The following is a 22,602-nucleotide window of genomic DNA, read 5'->3' as shown; positions in this document are numbered from 1 at the left end:
GACCACTAAGCAAAATGTCATCCATATAATGGTAGACCTTTAATGTGGGGTATCGGGCACAGAAAGGGGCAAGGGCCCGATCCACAAAGAGCTGACACAAGGTCGGACTATTTTGCATTCCCTGGGGCAAGACTTTCCATTGATACCTGTGAGAGGGTTGCTGATTATTATATTGTGGCACCGTAAACGCGAATTTTTCGCGATCTTGTGGGCAAAGGGGGATGGTGAAAAAACAATCCTTTAAATCTAACACACAAAGCTGATCGGTTTGAGGAATTAAATTCGGGTTCGGTAAGCCAAATTGTAAGGGGCCCATGGGTTGGATGCGTTTATTTATTTCCCTTAAATCATGTAACAGCCGCCATGCACCCGATTTTTTCTTAATAACGAACACCGGGGTGTTCCAGGGACTAGTGGAGCTCTCCAAGCGCTGTGCATGCAAATGTTGCTGCACAAGCGAATGAAGTGCTCTCAGCTTCTCTGAAGGGAGGGGCCACTGGTCAATCCACACGGGCTCTAAGGATTGCCATACCAAGGGTAATGCAGAGGGCATGGTGGGTGCGGGAGGGTTTTGGGCCATTAGATATTAATATCGAGGGTGGTGTCCAGCTTTGTAAGCAAGTCACGGCCCCAAATATTGACGTGGACAGGGAGCACAAAAGGACGGATTGTAGCAAGGGCACGGCCTCCCGGTTTAGAGACCGTGACCCAAGACAAACTTTCGCGCCCGGGTTTACTACCCCCGATCCCCCACAACTCCTTAGAAGGAACAGTTGGCCAACTGACCGGCCACTCCAGATCACGAATCACCGTAATGTCAGCTCCAGTGTCCACCAGCCCTGTAAAGGGAACATTATTTAAGAGAAGTGTTAACTGAGGTTTCGAGGGGCGGACCGACATTGTTAGAGCAACAAGTGGAGAGGACGTGTTGTGAGATGGCGACTGAGCCAGCGTCGATCCAAAGCCGCCTCCGCCCCGGGCTCGATCCTCTGCAGCTGGCACCTAATAGGGGACTAAAATCAATTGCGCAATTGACCGTCCACACAGGAACGACTGTGGAAGATGGGTCCATACCTGAACCTTAATAACGCCGGTGTAATCGGCGTCAATGACCCCTGGGATGACAAAAAAAACCTGTTTCCCAGCGTGTGAGCGAGGGAGAACCAGACCCACAAAGCCGTCAGGGAGAGGTCCCGTTACTTGGGTAGGTATGGCGCAAACCTCCCCCGGGCAACCGAAAGTCAGCATCCTCCTGCATAATCAAATCAAGCCCTGCACTTCTGGCAGTCGCCGCCTTCATGGAGTCTATGGGTTTCAAAGCAGAGGAACAGTTGTCTGAGTGGGAAACACCCCCGTTTGGCCCTGGGTTCGGGGAGGACCCGTCGTGCGGTTTCCTGACCCGCTACGACACTGATTAACCCAGTGATAGCCCTTCCGACACTTGGGACACTTCTTTGAGGGGCGAGCGGGCGCCATTGATGAGCGGCACTCCCGCTGAAAATGACCCTCCTTACCACAGCGGTAACAACGCTTCCCCTCCTTCCCGCTTTTCCGCAGGGCGGCAGCTAGAACTCCAGCTTTATGGGCTTGGGTGCTGATGTTTTGGCACGCCCGCAGCATGTCCGACAGCTCTAGAATTCCAGAGGCTTGTGCTGCCTGGAGAGCACGGCGGCAATCCTCATTCGCATTTTCAACTGCCATTTTTAACAGGATCTCCTGAGCTGCTGCAGGGCTATCCACCTGTTGGAGGATAGCCTCCTGCAATCTGTTGGTAAAATCCATAAAGGACTCTGATGCACCCTGATGGATACTGGCAAAGCTTTTGGTAGGCTTGCCTGAATTCGGGACCTTCCGGAAAGCATGCTGCGCGCAGGTGGAAATAATGGGGAAGACGGCCGGAGGGAGTTGAGACTGCAGCTGGACAGTAGCAAACTGGCCCTCCCCTGCCAAGTGCTTATAAATGACACCTTGCTCTCTATACACCTGGGCTTGGCGTTCCGCCATCTGCCGAAATTCACTAAGCCAAATAACATACTGACTAGGTGTCAGCATCATGCACAACAGCGCCTTCCAGTCTTCAGGGACCAGGGAATACCCAGAACCTAGCCCTTCAATGAGACCACGCACATAGATGCTAGTCAAACCGAACTCGCGAATCGCTTTGTTTACCTCTCTGATCACCGAGTAGGGCAAACTGACCCAGTTTGCAACCGGGTTGCCCTGGCCATCATCCTGCCAGGTCACCGGACAGACTGAGACCAGCTCAGCCAGCTCCTCTGCTGTAAGATCTGAGCGAGTCTTTGCTGCGTGAACCATTTGTTGCACCAGCGAAAGCCCCTGAGCAGACGCGGACAACCCTCTGGGGGGGCCCCGGAGCACGGGGCCCCACGGGGGGATGGTGATCACACACCGGCTCCGGTGGGGAAGGCCAGGGAGGCGGTGGTAATAGAGGCACTGGGGGCGAAGCAGGGGGAGGAATGGTTGCAGGAGTGGATGGGGGTGGCGAGATCGGCAGCCTCTCTGTTCGTGCGGGAGAGGGCCTTTCCGAGGCGACACACTGTGTCGTATTGCTAGGAGGGGGGATGGCAGCAGGAGCGGACGGGAATGGCGAGAGCATCAGCCTCGCGAGGGAGGGCCTGTCTGAAGCGACACGCTGTATCGCGTTGCGGCAGAGGTGCCAGGCATGTAAAGCCTGCACGGGCGCCCGAGGCTCCTTGTGCAATGTCTGGCCCAACCGCTCCCAGTCTGCTAGCTTAAGGGTTCCAGCTTCAGGGTACCACGGGCATTGGGCACTCACCTCCTGTAGCAGGAGAGTGAGTTCTCGAGTGGGGCAGTCATGCTGAGCCTTACGCAACAAATACTGTAGCTCATTGCGGTGTTGCACTTGCAAGGCAGAGAGGGAGCTTCCCATACTTACCACAATGAAAAATACTCACCGGGATCCACGAAGCGGATGAGTGACGCATCTGAAACCCTTGCCGGGCGAGGTGAGTGCTGAGGGCCCCACGTTGGGCACCAGTTGTGGCGGTTCAATACAAGACAGGACACGGCTTTAGGCAAGCAAGCAGGCTGGTTTGCTGACTGGATTGCCCCTGTCAGCTTTTCCACCTCTCTTTTATTTCTCTCCCCCCTGCGCATTACATACTCCGACCGCAAAAGGCATCAACAAAGGAAATAATATGACTTTGATTCATATTCTTATTTACTAGCCTCTATCTGCTACAATCTTTGTTCTCAGGCCTTGAGCCCAGGCCAAGGAAGCTTCCCATGGTTGATGTCCTTTAATTGACTTCCCAATGGTCCATGTTCCCATGGTCCATGTCCTTGGACAGAGCAATGTGTGCATCTCTCCTACACAACACTCAGGGTGTGCCCTGACTGTTTCCAGGTGCATGAACGCTACATGAACCCTTCACCACCTCCTTGTTTCACTCCCTCTCCCATTTCCGGGAGTGTACTATAGTGTAAAATCCTGAGCAGAACAGTTTTTTTTCCATTATGACATAGTGTTATGACAATGTCAAGGAAAATAAGACTGGCCCCCCTGGCAATATCATTTCTGCTCTGCAAGTCTGCTGATGTAATTTTCTCTGACAGATTCTCCACACCCTGCCCAGTAAGTTTGTAGTGCTCTGGAGAGGTTACATTGCAGCTGCGCATGCTGTAGCTGATTGATGATAATAATACTAATTGAAATCTGTTGTCCAAAAAGTACAAGTAATGGTGCAAGCTTCCCCACTAATATGCTTTAGTCTTCTTTTGCAGGGTGAGGGTATTCCATGCTAGAATTCATCATCTATTGAACACTTGTTTCTCTACTGAGACTGACAACAATGATGCCAATTTTGTGGCATGGTCTTCTGGTATGGTGGGTGTCACGCTGTCTGGAGTGGCTCATGAGTGAGAATACCAACCTCAAGGCAAACTGCTATGAAGCAGGTCACAAACCCCAAACTGGTTGAGTTCTATACTTAGATTTCACCAACCAAGTAACAAGTGTAAACTGCCCACTCTCTATGCAGCCTTAACATGGAGCCACAGACAGTCCCCTTTGGCATTCCCATCTACTGTGCCACCTAAGCAAGCTTGACTCTCTGATAGTGTGACTTTACACCAAAGATCACAAAATAGTCAGGTTTTTCCCAGTCCCAAAGGACCAGTCACTTACCTCAGGTCAATCTGCACCTTAGATCTCTCACTGGACAACTCTTGTAGCCAATCCTGTAACAAACTAACTACAGGTTTATTAACTGGAAAAAGAAATAAGGGCTTGTCTACACTTACTGGAGGATTGACGCTGTGGCAATTGATGCATTGGCGGTCGATGTAGTGGGTCTAGTGAAGACCCGCTAAATCAACTGCCAATCGCTCTCCCATTGACTCCTGTACTCCACCTGATCGAGAAGAGTAAGAGGACTCGATGGGAAAGCATCTCCCATTGATGTCGCTTAGTGTGGACCTTGGGGTAAGTAGATCTGAGCTAAGTCCATTTGAGTTACACTATTCATGTACCTCAAATTGCGTATCTTTGATCGACTTTTTCCTTTATTGTAGACAAGTCCTAAGAGAGTTATTTACAAGATAAAGGCAGATAACATACACACACAATGAGTTACAGTCTTAAATTCCAAATGATGATAGAAATTTCTATAATATGCAAATTGTATATGTCTTTTAGGGTTAACCCACTACATGGTTGGGGACTACTTGCTTATGCTTAGAAATCCTCACCCCTCAGAGTCCAAGCACCAAAGGAATAAAAGTTCTCCTTAGGAGGCATTTTTATTCCCTTCTCGCAGAGTTCAAGCTGTGATGGGATGAGGGCTAGGGCATGTATCCTCTTCAGGGCTGTGGGGGAAGCAATCAATTTTTGTTCTACAAATAAAAGCACACAACTTACATTTTAATATCAGTAGTCTTACCTTTCTAATGCAATGGATGTGCCCTCTCTCCCCTGCCGCGGCATCCCCCGAGCTGGGACTGGGAAGGAGGGCCATGTATCTCCAGCAGCTGCAGCCTTGGAGCTGGGGAAAGTCACCTCTTTCTCTGGCCACCACAGCCGTGCACATCCCAAATTCCCCCCAACCCCTCTTCTCACCCCACCGCCTCCTCCCACCTACCCCCCTATTGCCCCCAAGGCCACCACCTCACCTTACATGTGCTTCTTCTCCAGGGTCCAGGCACCTAATTAGTGGAGCCACGCCTGCGCGGCTCCACTAATTAGGTGAGTGGCCCTTCATTCTCTCATGTGCGGCTGCCCACGTGCGCACCATGGAGAGAATTATCCGTGGATCACCTGAATGGAGCTCAGACTAGTTTGAGAACCTCTGCATTAGATTAAATTTATTTTCGTGTTTGGTGAATTACAGAGTTTCAGAACAAACATCTTTGTTTGTATTACTTTATAGCAGGGATATAGAGGACATAAGTGAGATGAATGCTTGCAGCAACTCACAAGCATTTCATAAAGTGTAAATATTATACATGCTGAAATAAGTCCCATACCTATCTTAACAATACTACACACAGGTGAAACAGACTGGTTTCCAGCTACGCCTTTGTGAGGCCTAAGGGCCTTGGCATGAGCAGGAACCTGGTCTGCCAGCATCACAGTGGATTTCACAGTATGGTCATTGGGTATCAAACAACCATAGCATGACCAAGTAATTTCACATAGACTAGGGACCATCTGTCAATGACAGAATCTTTTGTTTAATATTTATATCAAACATGATTCATGACTGTGTAACTCCAGTTCTACTGGTGCGACTCCATTGATTTCAGTGGAGTAGCACCACTATAAAACTAGTGATTTCATGTCATGACTGTCATGATTCAGGCTTCTCAAATGGATTTGTGTTGGTGAAAGATTTGTATCTCTTTTTATCTGACCCAGGAGGCAGCGCGTTTCAAATACTCTACACTTTTTGTAGTGCATCCAGTTTAACAAGCTACCAGTTAACTGAAAGGCCCAGATTACAGTACTCCCCAAACAATTCTAGTGCATGGCAATGTTGATCATATTTAACTGCCTCACACCTCTTTGCCATGCAGTCATGTCAGTTAAACGTTAATGGTCAGACAGAAACACTTATGCTACAAACTGTGTGAGTTCCAGGCTAAATGCAATTTTCCAGTACACGTCAAGACCCATTCATTACGCAGCCAAATATTTTACCACAAAAGCATAAATCTTATACTCAACCATGAGATTTTATTTAAGAACCAAAGACATTTGTCATGATGATTTACTAGAAAATAAAATATTTGTCTCCTAGGACAAAAAATATATATTTAAACATAAAATGTAACTAAGGGAAAGAGGACTTTATTGTTTTTCTTGCTCTAAAGAAATACAATACCAATTTTTAGAAACAAAATCATTTCCATGAATAGCTTCCGGTCAGTGAAATCCTCTTTACAAAAAATTGACATGGACAAAAACAATTTCCAACAGTAGCCACAGCTATTAAACATGCCTCACAGTTGCAGACATATATTAGATTAGTCAAAAATTAAATTATTCTTGTAGAAATTGCAAACTTCTAAAAATTGACATTTTCTTTATCTACTGATGCTAGGATAGGTGCAGTAAATAATGGGTTCCACAACCAACATTTATATTGGAAGATATTGCAAGAAGGCAAAGGTTTGAGTGCCAACTTGGTTGGTTGGTTACATTAAAAATATCTGTTTTTCAGGATCCAAAATATGAATATAATTTCCATGTAGAGTTCTAAAGCTTGTCTTTTAGAGCATCATTCATTCTGGGGTTCAAAGGATTTACAAACCAACAATTAAGTCTCCAAGCACCCCTATGAGTTAGGGAAGTATTATCCCCATTTTGCAGATAAGGAAAGGAAAATTAAGCTTGTGCCCTGCCCTACCCAACCCCCACCTTTTTATTTATTTTTGCTGAGAAGAGTCACAAACCCTAGATTTAAAATATATATATAGTGTGTGTGTGTATATATATGTACATATATACACACACATCCTCATTTTACTGATTTGTGCTTAGATATTGTGGTGATGCACACCCTACAGATACCTTGGATAGAAACTGAAGCAAAGGGAGGTTAAATGACTTGCCCAAGTCCCACATGGAGTTAATGGCAGAGCCAGGAATAACCCAGGTTTTCTAGTTTTCAGTTCCAGTAGACGACAGTACCCTCCAGTGTGTAGGCAACCTTTTCTTTTCGCAAATCAGTGCAGCCTAAAATAAGTCCTTCAAAACTGTCAAACTCTTCCACTGAACCCAAATGAAGAGCACCCCAAATTGACCCTCTATGAAGGAAACTGTATCCCCTCCATATAAAAGAAACTGTACTTGAATCAAGGCTTCACTTATTGTACAGAAGATTCTAATCAGCAGGCCTCAGAGTGGGACCCTTTATGCTTAAGGCCTGCATACAATTGTAGCTAGGATTTTTATTTATTTATTTTTATGGCCTATCTGGAGCTGTGTGGACACTGAAATTCACAAAGCATGCTTTTTCTGTACAGTATTCCAGTATGTAGAATAACTAATAAGAGACCCAGAAACTCTGAAAAGATATCTTTCCATGGCTTATACTCAGACCTTCCATTTGTTACCAGACACATACAGCATTCATTTCTAACAGTAAATGTCATGCACACAGTAGCTCTGCTGTGGGTGTGAAAACTAGTTTCATTTCAGCTGTAGCCATAACAGATCAGATTACATCCCTCTGTGCGAAACTGTACAGCCCAAAACATGTTTTGCAGGGGCGATTGAAAATCGCAGTTAAACTGACCTATATCTTAAGGATTTTCAGTTGTCTATCTGCATCTAATTAGAGGACAGGCTGACCAAATAGCAAGCGTCAAAAATCGGGACAGGAGGTGGGGGGTAATAGGTGCCTATGTGAGAAAAAGACACCAAAATTGGGACTGTCCCTATAAAATTGGGACATCTGGTCACCCTATTAATAACTTATTTATCAAGCACTGAAAAGTGAGCACGGCCCTTCACAGTTATAAAGCAGGAGAGGTCTCTCTCCCAAAGTATTTGCAAACTAAATGAGAGCTTGCAGACTGAGAGCCAGATTGTGCCCAGTGCACAAGTGGAAAGTGGTGCACAGTGATTAGGGAAGCCAAAAGGAGCCTTCTCTATCTTGTGTGGCCTGTGTAAGGGCTTGACAGAATCGTACAGGAGCTGCTCCATACCTACTCGAAAGGCTGTTTGGCAGACCTGAGATGTGCCATTGCTCTGCCCCCCTCCCCGCCCCCCCGCCTCCATTGCCCTCCCACACTGAGCAGCCATACAAAGTGGTGGGGAGTAAAGTTATACCCCTCCAGGGGAACAACAGCAGGCACCAACCTTCAGCACAAGGCTGTGCCTAAATGGTACAAATGAGTCACAAATATGAGGTTAAGTAACTTGTCTGAGGTCATGCAGTGAGTTAGTGGCAGAGCCAGGAACAAAATCTAGTCTTCTGCCTTCCATTTTTTCTTTCAGTGCCCTGTGCTGTATAGGACTGTTTCTAATACAGTGTGGGCTTAAATAGCCAAATGGTGATTACAAGAGATGGGTTGCTGTATGCTTGTTCGCTTTGATAATATGGGCTAGTGCTCCATAGCAGTAAGCCAGCTCTGCACTGAATGAATACCTAGGACCCTGTACATCCCCAGTGGGATATGAATAACTCTCAGTTCCTTCACTGAAAACTCAGGTGTGCAGCACCTCTTTTAAAAAATAGGTCACTTATTTAAGTGCCTAAATATCGATTTAACCAAAGTAACTTACTATAGGCCATAGCCAGTGGGTGAGTACCTCTTTCTGACTGAGGTGGTTATTATAAAATTTTTACAGCCAGGTAAACTATTTCATAGGATGGCTCAAATAGCTCAGTGATGGGCCCTGTATAAGTGTCCAGATAGACAGAGAACCTAGAAAGATTTTTATGAAGCTTAATTAATTAGTGTTTGTAAAGCACTTGAGATTCTTTGTTTAAATGTATTATAGAAGTGCAGTTCAATGTTTGTTCTACTCTTACTATTAACAAGAACTTCAGTATTAGGTTGCTTCTTTAAGAAATTGGGATATGCCATTTCAACTAGAATATCATAGAAAACTTTGTCTTATTGTCTTCCAATTTTAGTTAGAGAACTAACATTTTTGTTCAGTTTATATTACTGAATATGCTGGACGACCTACATTTCTAGCAGTACTAAGCTACTACAAAATGGAAGAAAGTAAAGCATTAATTTATGGCCAAATTTATCATTGACATACCAGACATTTCTAAGACATGCATAAACCCTCAGACACATAGAAAAGCAACAGAAAGAGAACAAGATTAAAGTCAAGTCACTCATGACAAATTTTTGGTATCTTTGGTATCTTATAATTAGGCAAGGCCTAAATGAAACCCTAGACCAAACTTTGGGTGATTGGAAGGGAAGTTGGAATCTGAATTTGGATCCTGATCTGAATTTCACAACCTTCTTCTATAATGGACTGAACAAAAACCCCAGAACCAAAACACACCTAAGTAAAATCCCGCATCTGAATTTTGTATCTCAGGCCCATCTCTGAACTTTCCCAATATATGGGATGTATGTTGAAATCCAGGATTCTGGTTCAGGTCTGTCCCTAAAACTTCATAATTTGTGGTTAGTTTCCTATCAGCCTCATGAAACTAAAGGAAAAAAGGGTCTGAGCCCTCTCCATCGACTTCAATGCGCTTTGGATCAAGACCTAACGGTACTGGCGAGAGCTAGGTATTATCTGGTTAATGGCTGCACAAGCTCCTCCACGTAGTTCTGCCAAAGCAGCTCCTTCCTAAATGGTCCTTTTCTACTGCTCAGCCTCATTTTAGCTGAGACTGTCACATGTGATTCATTAATTATGCCAATATTGGGTCATTTTGACAAAAGTCGGCAGAAGCCTAAGATGTGACTACCAAACTCATTTTCACTTGTGGGTTTGAATATAGGTCTTCAGAGAGGAAAGGTCAATGCACAGTGCCAGCCTTTAATAAAAAAATAAATCATATGTATCAGGAGACCTTCTATGCTAAGTTTCAGTATGGAATGACTTTTTCTAGCGAAGTTGTAAACCTCTGGAAATGTTTTTATAATGGAAACAGTGACAGGTCCTGAGCTATGGTAACTCAAGTAAGTGTGATTGTAATAATACCCAGAAGGAAATGTCCAGTATGTTGTGCTGCTGCTTTCTGTTGGGTCCTCCACACATCCAACAATGAATTAAATGCAGGAAAGGAGAGCAGAGGACTGCGTATGTGCAGGGGGGAGGGAAGAAGGAAGGAAGGGAGAGTGGAGTTTTTAGAGCCATGCTCTTTTGCTTTCAGAATAGCTCGTCATTGTTTTTCCTGTTTCTTAGAAATCTGCAGTGTAGCCAATAATCAGAATCAGCTGTTGTGCTTTGAATCTATCTGTGTCTGTTTACTATGAGCACAAAAAGAAAAGTCATTAGCTTGTGAGCACACTGAAAAGCATTAAGCAATGATGTGTTTTGAAAGAAGGGGACAGCTGAGCCTTCTGGAGGCCACAGTGAAAATGTAGCATGCCAGTTATAATGGGTCTCCTGATTACTGTTGCTTACGATCATCTACACAGACAGTTTTTATTTACATATTTGATTTTATGGTTCAATCCTTTTCAAAATGTAATAATAAAATGTTGCCCCCCACAAAAAAGATTTTCAGAATTTTTCTGTCCAAAACTGTGTATTATCAAAGAGCTAAAAAAACTACCTTGTATGGTTACCAGACCAAGCCAATATTCCTCCACCTAACATCTGCTATCAGAATACAGCCAGTAAACTGATCACCAATGTACAGAAAATTCAATACTTGCCACATTTCAGGGATATATGGAATGCGCCCTATCTGGACCGTGCCACACACTTTCCATCCAGCTAATAGCATCATTAGCTCACTGTAGCGTAGTGGTTCTCAATCAGTGGTACGCGTACCCAGAGGTCTTCCAGGGGGTACATCAACTCATCTAGATATTTGTCTAGTTTTACAACAGGCTACATAAAAAGCACTAGTCAAGTCAGTAAAAACTAAAATTTCATACAGAGAATGACTTGTTTATACTGCTTTATCTACTATACACTGAAATGTGTGTACAATATATATATTTCAATCGATTTATTTTGTAATTATATGGCCAAAATGAGACAGTAAGCAATTTTTCAGTAATAGTGGACTGTGACACTTTCATATTTTTGTCTGATTTTGCAAGCAAGTACTTTTAAGTGAGGTAAAACTTGGGGGTACGCAAGACAAATCAGACTCCTGAAAGGGGAACAGTAGTCTGGAAAGGTTGAGAGCCACTGCTGTGGTGGACAGAATGGGAGGGAGCCTTTGCCACTACTAGGAACTCCATCATCATCATCAGGCTGGATGAATGGCTACCTGGCATTGGGCTTCCACACTGCCTTTGGAGCCAGCTCAATTGGTTCAGGTGTGGTGTGGTTCACACCGCCAAGAATAACCTCACCTGGGACATGTAGGAGCCCCTGTGCATCTGTAGTGCTGTGGAGGATGCTGCACACATGCTGGATGGTTGCTCTTTTTGTGTTGGTCTCTCTAGAAGGCTTCCCAAACTGAACATTGCTGGTTCAGAGGCCACTGGCTGGCTCAAGGCCAGTTAGTTGTTTTTTTGTTTTCTTTAACCTTGTCTTACTTGTTTTGCCCCCATGCAATATATCCCCTCAGGGATCACTTTCTTCCAGAAACCCATACCCTTTAGACTAGTTGACTGCTCAGAGTCAGATCTCTTTTCTGAAAACTTGAACTCCAGGACAGCTAGTGATTTACCTGGAGTATCATGATGGGGGTCCTGATGATCCTAGAGGAGTAACTGGGCATTTTGCCATTGACTTGATTTGGAACAGGATTGGGCCCCATGATGGATTGAAAGGATTGACTGCCCAGATTGAATGAAAACAGGAGAAGGGGGAGGGAGAGAGTAGGCATCAATCTGCTTGTTTCTTATGTATCTGCCTCAGCTTTACATAAAAAACTGACTTCAGGATATGGAAGTGCCAAAAGTTACTACTAATAAATTTATAAAATGGCATTGCTTGATGGTAATAGATAAATATCTCTTCAGCCAAAGGAGTTATATTTAAGTTTGTTATTGTTTGTGCTATACAAGTCACACATAAACTTTCAGAACCTCCTGGGAGGTGCCTGTGTTTTATTTCTGTGAAGCTAAAGGGGCTTTAATTATGGTTTGGAAATTAGCTTCTTTTTAGTTTTCTTCTTAATTCCCATCATTCCTACCCTGCAGATTGTGGGAAACTACCAATTTTTCTGTAACTGTGTCCCTTACCATTTGCTCTAAGCTCTAGCATGATCTCACCGTTTTCATTTCATCCTTCAACTTTCTAGCTCCCTGCCTCTCCTTCCCCCCACCAAGAAGAAAAAACAGAAAGAAAACCTACTGAACCACTTCCACTGTTATAATACAGAGCTCCTTTCAGGGTTATACATCAACACTGCTGCCTAGGTCAGCCAGGAAGACTTATCATTCCTATGGTACATCTTATATCCTTATCTTTCTTTCTGGAGAAAAACACACTATTTTCACCAGGCAAATTGACATTCTGCTAGCCAGGACTAACTCACTAGGTTTGAATAATGAAGCGTACGTTTAGTTTCTATAAAGCCTCTACACTTACTAATACAGCCTCTCTACATATCAGCAGCTTATCAGAGTGCTTGGAAGACAGGGTTCAGAGTGATTCTAGGATCAGTGATTCTCTTCAGAGGGGCAGGTATTTTAAACATCATCACCCATACTTTTTCACTTTAGCTAATATAGAAATCAGAAGCTCAAAGAATGTGCGAAACAGAGATAATTAAAGCTGCTTATGCTCCCCCGGTATGTATTCACCAGAATTATTTTTGGACAATAGGTTTGGTAGCCACACACTGATTAGTCATAATTATGTAACTGTTGCAACGGAACCAATTTTTTATATGAAACTTGTTCAGATCAGTAAGCTACGCATAAGAAAATTTTACATCTAGCGAATCTGTTTAACATGGTTCAGAGAATAAGAGCTAGGACTGAGGTCCGGGTTCTCTTCCCAGCTCTGCCTAGACTTTTGTGCCCCTCATTTTCATCATTTGTGAAATGGGTATAATGATACTTACTCTCTTTTGTGAGGTACTCTGAGATGAATGGATAAAAAGTGCTATGAAAGTGCAGAGTTTTATTATTTAGTTTCTAATCAAAGGAGATAACCAAATGAGTATGGAAGAAATTTTAGGCCATTATGCCGTTATGGCCTAGCTTGGAGTAGGAGCCCCTGGGGAAGAAAGTCTTTTGAGTCTTGAGTCACAGTGCCTCACAGAACTCCTGTGGAGCACACCTACAAGGTATGGAGAGGGAGAAAGGATGGTCCAATGGATAGGGAACTGTTCTAGGACCTCAGGGGCCTGGGTTCAATTTACTGCTCTGCCACAAACATTCTGTGTGACTTTGAGCATGTCACTGTGCCTCAGTTTTCCACCTGTAAAACAGAAATTTAGGACTAGGAGGGACTTTATGAAGTCATCTAGTCCAGCCACTGTGCTGAGACAGGACCAGCTACACCTAGAGTGTCCCTACCAGGTGTTTGTCTAACCTGTTCTGAAAAACCTCCAGTCATGGAGATTCCACAGCATCCCTTAGAAGTCTATTCCAGTGCTTAACTGTCCTTACAGTTAGCTACACGCCATCACAGTAGCCTATTCTAAACCAGCCCTGAAAGGGTTAACTGTGCTTTGCAGGCTGAGGAAGGCCTGCCCCTCTGACTCTACTGGGCATGCTCAGCAGAGTATAAAAGGAAGCAGCCCAACTCAGCCTGGGTAGGCTGCTGGAGGGGGAGGATGCAGACTGTAGACCCTGTCCAGGGAGCTGCTACAGGCCCTGACTACAAAGCCACAGCATGCAGAGCTCCAGACAGACTCCAGGCTTCCTGCTGAGCCCAGAGAAGAGACCACACCGGCAGGAACTACACCACTTGAGGACCCCAGAGCCCCGTGGGAACCATGGAGCATCGCGGAGGGAGAAAGGGTAGGAAGCAGTCCAGGGGACTTAGACTTTTCTCTGGTGAATGAACTGGGGAACCAGTCAGTATGGTTTGGGAGGATCTCTGCTGACTCAGTGGTGAGCATTCCCACCACTGCGAGGGCCCTGGGCTGGGACTCAGAGGAGTAGGGATGGCCCCACTCCTCCTACCTTGGGTGCCCCACTTCCCCAACGAGCCAATAGGCCACACAGTACCCCAGAAGTGGGTGCACTTATTGACTCCGGCCATTAGGTCATGCTGCCTTGAGTGAAAGAGTCGCTTTACTGACTACAGCCATTAGGACAAGCTGCTCTGAGAGGAATGGCCGCTTTATTGCCTCAATGGCCTGCAGGGATTGGGCCGGGGAACTACTTTGTGGAACTGCTAGTGTGTCTCACTGAGATGGGGCCTGGTGATGAACCTGAGGTGTTCCTCGTCACCTTTGAATGGATTGCGATGGCTGCCCATTGGCCCCCAGAACACTGGACCACCCTGCTGGCCCCCTATCTGACTGGTCAGGTGCAGAATGCTTACTGCAACCTTGATCCTCACAAAGCCTTGGATTACTTCTGGGTAAAAGCTGACATATTAGATTACACTGGCATTCGCCTGGAGACCTACTGCCAGTGGTTGCGCAAAGAACGTTACCTGCCTGGAGCCTGACCACAGGCTGTGGCCCAGCAGTTGTAGGACTATTACTGGAGATGGCTAAGCCCTGAGAACTTAACCGGGCCCCAGATAGCAGAAGCCGTGGCCCTAGAACAATTCATGCAAATACTGCCGGCAGGGGGAAAAGAGTGGGGGCAATGCCATTGCCCCACTATCCTGTCTAAAGCTGTCTTGCTAATGGAGGATTACCTAGCCATGGCAGTATCAGAGTGACAAATCCCTAAACCAGAATGTACAGTGGGGCGGAGACAGAACCCCGATCGCAAGCAATTGAGGCCTGAAGTAGCAAGATCTCGGAACAAACTTAACATCACTGGGCCCCCACTGACCACTAGTGGGAGCTGGGCAACGCATCCTACCCTAAGGGGGGAAGCGTCTTCCCCCAGTACATTGGAGACTCCCAGACGCAGCCTGCACACTGGAATGCCTACGGGCCACTGCTATGAGTGTGGGCAAGAGGGCCACTTTTGGAGAGAATGTCCCTTTATGGATTGTGCCTGTGGACAGCAAACCTCTAGGCTTGGAAAAAGGGCGTGGCTAAACTCCTGGTACCCGTATGGGTAAATGGTATTGACTCTGGCCATGAGGCCATACTGACACATTTTATAGTCAGGGTGACAAACACAGGACCTAACTGACTGCTATATAGTTTCCCCTCCCACTTCTTCTCACCCTACTGTTGTAACAACCAGGCAAGGTACTAACAAACTTCAACAGGACTTTATTTTTAAAGTGGAAACCTCTTTACCAAGCTGCTGCTGCACTCTTGGTAGTTCGCTCAGCCTCCTCAACCCCTCCCCCCTTCCTGTTTCCTGTCCTTTCAGACTCCCAACAGCCAGTGCTCCCAGTTCTAATAATTACAAGCAGCATCTAAACATCACACCTACGTGACCTGGCACATGGGACAGACTGTACCAACCCCACGACTGCTAGATACTAAGAAAAACTTTATAACTAAGTGAGGATAATTCTTCCTTGCTTCACATGGGTGTCATGAGGATAAATACATTAAAAGATTGGGAAGCACTTTGGAATTTACTGATGAAAAGCTATTTACTATTATAAATAGTATGTATTTTTACTACCCCATCTCTTTGGAGGTTGCAGTATGCACACATGCCTTCATGGCCAGCTAGCTCCACAATGTCCTCACCTACTACCTGTCTTTTTTGTAGTGACAACAGGATCGCTAGCCCTGAGGAGTCCTTTCATTCAGGGTAGCTCAAGGGGCTTCAATTGTTGCCAGTCTCTGCATGGAAGACAAAAGGAGAAGAAAGGCTTTTTGCTTCTCTCACTCTGGAGAAGCAGGAGCAAGCCATTATGTGCAGATTCCACTTCCCGGAGTCACCAGTGCCTTAATTCATGCCACACTTACCTTGATCTAGCTGATTTCAGCAATTAAAAGTAAACATAGCCAAGTCTACTGTTCTGTTGCTAAATCTACATCAAAATAAGTGTCCAGATTTTCAAAAGAGCTCCTTTGAAGTTAAGCTCCTTTTTAAAACTTGGCCTGGTGTGTTAGTGGCTCTAATTATACAATTGTTCCTGTCATCCTATCATGGCTTCTTATATTATACATACCCCCAAACCCTTCTTTGCGGGTAGTATCACTGGAGACACATGGATCAATAGAATTCACGTTTCAAGCCAGTACATCTCCAGTAAGGGCCTTGATGGTCTGGTAATTGGCTATGCACCACTGTCAGCTACAGTTTAAATCCCACCCACTTTACCAGTATCCATGGTGATTTGGAGGGCAGTTATAGATTAGATTGGGGAGGACTGGTTTGTGATGGTTCGTCTGCAGTGCCATGGAGGAGAGAGTTTCAGTGACCAGCCTCTTACTTTCCAGGCTGGGAATGGTTATAACTGTCAGTAGACAAGAGATTGCCACTCTTCAATCTTGTCATATGGGCCCACTTGAATGTTTTGTATACATCATGTAAAACTATGAACCTGGTAGAAAATGTGACATCTTTTATTCCACATGAAGTAAATTATAATGAATGACCTTCAGCCTAGAAAGTTGCATTTGGACTTTTTTGGTTTGTGGATTAGAATTTGTCAGACCAATACATGTTGTTCCACTCTCTATCTTGTCCTTTTATTTCCCCCAAGAACAAAGCTACAGATGTTTTCTGCTGTTCATTTAGTGCCATCTTTCCTGAACATTCAGTGGACTGTATTTTTCTGTTGTTCCTATGCATCACTCATATCAGTGTGGTGGCCCAAGTGCAAATGGGAGCTGAATTTGTCTCATGATTCCCTTCTGATCTGATCCAAAGCCCTTTGAGGTCAATGGAAAGACTACGTCTGATTTCAGTGGGTTTGGTTTCAAACCATTATTTTGCTATGTGATTATCTACTTAATGTGGTCCCAATTCTGCACTCATATACAAAGGAAACACACCCTTTGACTCCAGTGGGAGGTTTGCTTGTACAGCAATGCAGGATCTAAACCTGTATTTGGAACGGAGCATAGAGTCAGTGGATAATGATAGATAAACTTCAAAAGGTTCATGTGAGGTAAACAACTAAACTTCTGGTGGTTCATCTGAATTATTGAATCTCCTGGCTCTGCAAAATTGGTCTGAAAATCTTACAAGGCAAGCTTTGTTGTGAGATTTATGTTACTTTATGGTTCCATTCGGGCCACAGACTCTGTATTTCTCCTCATGGTAGACTGATACTTCTGCAGAGGCAGCTGGGGAAATGAAAAATAATAACATAAAAAAACACAGTTTTCTGGACTTTTTCAAGCCACAGAGAATGTTCAATTTGGATTTTGGTAACATGGTTGGTTGTGTTACTTAATCAAGATCAATTTTTCAATCTCTACTTAATGTTTTTTACTTAGCCTAAAAGTGTAAAGTTAGGGCTGGAAAACACTACAGAGTATTTTTAATTTAGATTCTGCATTTAGAACCCATGACTTAATGCTTTAACATTGCCTAGCATATTACTGGCAGTACCAGAAAATAATAAATAAATATTAATGACAAATTGTGATGTTTTCAAAGACATGCAAGAACATAATTTTAATATGTGGGTCAATTTCCCCTTTTTTTGCATTTACTCTTGATCAGCATCCCTGGTACATTAGGAATTGTATCTCGTTTTTACCTAATTGCTTAGATTAGAGTCAGTATTTTGTGGATTCACATCATTGTCCTTGTAACTAACAGTGGAAGATGATCACTTACTGCAGTTATTTTGTCTGCTTCTTGTTTGTGCCCTCTTCTGCCCCTTCCCCCCCCCCACCCCCAATACTTTGTGCTAAGTAAAGGCCATGACATGGTGACTGCTGGGAATGCATTCCAGCAGGGACAATATTATGAAAGGCTCAAATAACATAACTCCAGTGGAGTTTTCAACAAGGGCTTCCATGAATGAGTTGTCCTTATGGAGGGCCCATTGAAATAGTCTGCAGATCGGAATGTTGTGCATAACTGGCCCTTACATTCTCTTATTACTTGTCTGTTACTATCTCTTGTAGCTTCTTAAAGTTGCAGTTTCCTGTTTAGTCACCATAGTTTTCTCATTGTCAAATTCACATAAGGGAGCATATCTACAAAACTGTTTATAAGTATATGTCCAATCATCTGGAGAGGTTAATGACTAGAAGAGTTGAAACAGAGGAAGATGTAGAAGAATTTAAGCAAAAAACACAAAACAAGGTATTATTTGATCATCCATTTCTTTTTACCTTAAATGTACTTGCCATATGAATCAATGGTAATGAATCTGTTCTTCAAAACTAAGGACGCTGTTCCCATGCTCTAGATTTTTTTTTTTATCTACCTGAGAAAATCAATCACTTGCTGGAAAGAGGCCAATAGCAGTGAAGAGAACTTAACTTTCGACCTTTCAACGAGTAATACAGGAAACCATCAAATCTTTTCTGTATCTACCAATACACATTAATTGGAAGAATTATGATTCCTTCGTTTCACTTTGCATTGATTTACTCAGATTTCCTTATTTGGGATGTCTGAGTGAAAAAGCACCATTCAAACAATGTAAAACTGAGAGCTCTACAATGCCTAGAATTGATAGGATACTTCCCTACTGTTTAAGTTCCACTTACAACTTTTAACGTTTTTCTGTGTTTCTTTGTAATGGGTGCACTCACCTCTTGAGCACCTCTTAGCAGCTGGGTGGGATACCACCATCCTTTTGTCACCCCGCAGCATACTCTGCAGTCTGCCAGCTGACCATGGTGGGTCTTCCATGGCTTGGCCCTCCAGCCAAGTCACAAAGTCCAGATGAACCCCTTCTGGGATAGTAAAGAGTCCAATAAGTGAACTGTTCTGATGCTCTTGCTAGGGTCTTCAGCCCCACTCTGGGCCCTTTAAATTCAACCCTTTGTTCAGGCTCTCAAATAAGTCCTGTCACCTTCAGGTTTATGCCACTATAGCCAGTAAGGGAACCCAGGCTTGCTTACTACTCCAGGTTCCAGCCTAGGGACCATATAAACAGCAGCTATGCCCTGCTCACGTTTATTTCATTGCAACTTCTTCACTGGGGCTCATCCTACCAGGCCTTTTTTAGTTTTACCCCTAACTCAAGGCTGAGGTTCTTGCGCCCTCTCTCTCTCTCTCCCTGCAAACTGAGCTTAAACAAATGCAGCTAAAAACAAACCCTCAAGTTCTTTTTGGCCAGAAGGGAACTCCCCTGCAGCTCCTTTTATCTGAGCCTGCTGGACTCTGATTTGTTGCTTCCGTGAGGCCTCACTAGGGAGGCCTGGAAGACCCACCTTCGCTGCTCCTTTCCTGTCACTTTGATGCTTCCTGGGGTGGTGTGTGGTAGAACTGTGGGGCCTCCTGTAGGGAGCCACAAAGGCCAAATACACCCTGTCACATTCCTCAACCCCTTAAATCTTAATCTTTCCTACAGTTGAATTTTATTTTGATTTCCTATGACATCACAGAAATACATTTAATATTCATATGGATTGATCCATGTTTCCCCTTGGTAACTTAGCAATAGTTTACTGAAACTTGCAATGAAATGACATCAATTTTTTTTCATTCTTGCTTTACCTCCTTTTAATTAAATAATTCCTTGATGTTTAGTAGTTTGATCTCTCTCTCTGTCTCTCTTTCATATTTATCTTAAATTGTCTTGCCACAGATTGTGAAGCAAATTTATCAGAAAGGCTTTCTTCCCAATTAGAACTCTCTTAAGCAATAGGTTAAAAGTAGAATACTGGGGAGTCAGCTCTGCAGCCAACTCAGAGACCAGGTCTACTTTTAATAAACACACTCTTGTCCTGGCTAAATTTAACAAGCAAGTCGGCACCAACGCAGTATAATTATACTGTTGGGTGTATGTGTACAGCCCCTGTGCCTGGTGAGATAAATCCAGTTGGCTGTGAAGCAGCACTGAATATTATAGTCCTAATTTTGCTTGTCATAGTCAGCTACCTTGTTTTGGCTAAACACAAATGGGGCCTGTCTAGAGGATTTGTATTTGTTTACCAATTTATTTTGAGGCTGCTTTAAGAAGGCTGAAGTATTCATACGTGTAGTTCAAGTGATAAGTACTGTGCTTTGCAGTGTCAGTGATAATAAGACTGGCTAGAGAGAAGTATTCAATACTAGAAAATCCTGTCCTTTGCTGGGTACCTTCCATGCTGTGGGGAAAAGTGACCAGTGTGGTTCCTCTGTGCAAGAAATGAGGTAGGTTTTGGGAACTATGCATCCTGATCTGTGGTGGGTTTTGACCTAAAAAGGTCTGGAGGATTTAGCCCATCAGCATATACATATAATCATTTCAGGCACAAACCAGGCCATCGCACAACAGCACAAGTTGGACAAGGAATAAGATATTATGGAAAGGATATTGGGTAAATGCCTACTCTTAGGCAAAGAACTATGGGATCTTTGAGTAGATAGGACCTTTTTTTAACATCTCATGTGAAAGACCCCTCCCTCTCTCTCTCTCTCATATATATATATATATAAAATATGAAAGAGACTGGACTTATCTGAGAGCCTGAACAAGGGGTTGAATATGCATATGAAATTTATTATCCTGAAAGGATGATGGCTAAGTTAATAACATTGCTGGAATTTCAGCAAGTGGGTAAAGCATTTAAGAATTTCAGACCTCCATGTTAACACAACTAACTATCCCCACCAATAATGACTTCAAGTCTCTGATCTATTATGAGCCATCACAGATCCTTCTACTAGACACTCGTAAATCAGTTTGTGTTACCTTTTGGTCACAAATCCATACGTTCTTTCAATGTAATAGACACGGGCAGAACCAAATTAACTTTGAATTGATAGCATCTCTTCAGATGATGGAAACTAGAGCCTGATTCTCCTCTCAGTTACAGCAGTATAAATCAGAAGTAACATCGGTAGTCAATATGGTTGCATTACTATATTTAAGATTATGAAAGACATATTAAACACTGATCTGTCATTCCATTTTATATTGTCCAGTAATACAAGACCAAGTTGTGGTGGGGACTTGATAAAGTTCATGGCATTTATATTTAAAACAAGTTGAAGGAAATACTTCCTAATCAGTAATTGGCCCATTTAATTTACTGTCCGCAGAGAACAGAGTTAATAGGTCAAATTCAGAGCTAGTGTAAGCTTGACTTCAGTGATGCAGCAAGATTGGTTTTGGCTCAAATACAAGTGGCTGGATAACTCTCTGACAACTAAAATTTGTACCAGAGGGGTAGCTGTGTTAGTCTGTATCCACAAAAACAACGAAGAGTCTGATGGCACCTTAAAGACTAACAAAATTTATGCCCAAATAAATGTTAGTCTTTAAGGTCAATGGACTAATATTTGTAGTTATTTTGTCTAGGTTTGGGGTAAACAAATCCCAAGCTTCAGGCTATAAAGCTGATAGTGACAGGCATTCAGAAAGAATTTCCACTCTGATGTACTAGTACATGATAATACTTGCCAGTTGCATTACGGTATTTTTCTTGCCTTCCTCTGAAGGATCACTTAGTGTTGCTTGACCTCTCAAATGTCCATAGAGTTCCATGACCGTTTTGGGTGGAACAAAGAAAACACGCTCCGTCCCTTAACGTCCACCCTTGGAAACAGAAAAGCAACTGACTGGATTAATGATCTGATCCTCTGTTTCAATTTATAAAACCAGGAAGTGCGTGCTGTAGGTTTTATTTTAAAAATCAAGATTTTAAATACAAAATGCTAAACCCTTAGCCTTTGCTATTTTAAGCCCCTAATATGAAAGTTGTTCCATGTGGGTGCAGAGGTTCCACCTTTTGTAGAGCACTTGCAACATCAGAGTTTTGCAATATAAAGGCACTCACTCTCCATTGGCTTGTCCTTTTGTGAGTCATTTTTACCTGTGTGAAGTAAATGCAAACCAGCTCATGCAGAAGTAATACTGCATCTCATCCAATTTAAAATCCAAACATTTCCAGTGATTAGAGCTGGTCAAAAATGAGAATTTCGACCTCCCAAGGAAACGCTGATAAATTAACATTTGTTTTCATCCTGAATCAGGGCAAAAAGCTGAAATATCAGAATTTTTATTTTTTCATATAACATTCCAGAACTGAAATGTTTCATTTTGGCTCAGTTTGACATTGAACTGTGTCTGCTTGGGCTGGTGTGGTGCCTCGTGAGAGTTGTAGTTTGTGTGTCTCATGGCTTCGTTCTCCTCAGTTGGCAAAGGTAGCTGACTGAACTACATCTCCTATGAGGCACCGTGGTCTCATCTCTGGTTGAACCACTATGGTATACTATGGGAGCCTCGTGACCACAATGCATGTGAATGACAACTCCCCTGAGGTAATACAGCAGCACAGGTGGACCCAGATTAATGTCACAGTAAGTGACCCAAAACAAAAGGTTTCAATGTGGTGTGTGAAG

At 43.7% G+C, this 22,602-nt stretch overlaps 1 protein-coding gene across 1 annotated transcript in view; it reads left to right on the top strand.

Annotated features, from left to right (window-relative positions):
* Nucleotides 1-22,602, top strand: part of CEP85L (centrosomal protein 85 like) — a 251,223-nt gene that overhangs the window by 34,890 nt on the left and 193,731 nt on the right. The gene's annotated exons all lie outside the window — the stretch shown is intronic.

Source organism: Lepidochelys kempii, chromosome 3 (assembly GCF_965140265.1).
Source record: "Lepidochelys kempii isolate rLepKem1 chromosome 3, rLepKem1.hap2, whole genome shotgun sequence".
In the NCBI taxonomy this organism is placed as follows: domain Eukaryota; kingdom Metazoa; phylum Chordata; order Testudines; family Cheloniidae; genus Lepidochelys; species Lepidochelys kempii.
Note: the sequence above shows the minus strand (reverse complement) of the source record. Positions and strands in the feature narration are given on the sequence as shown.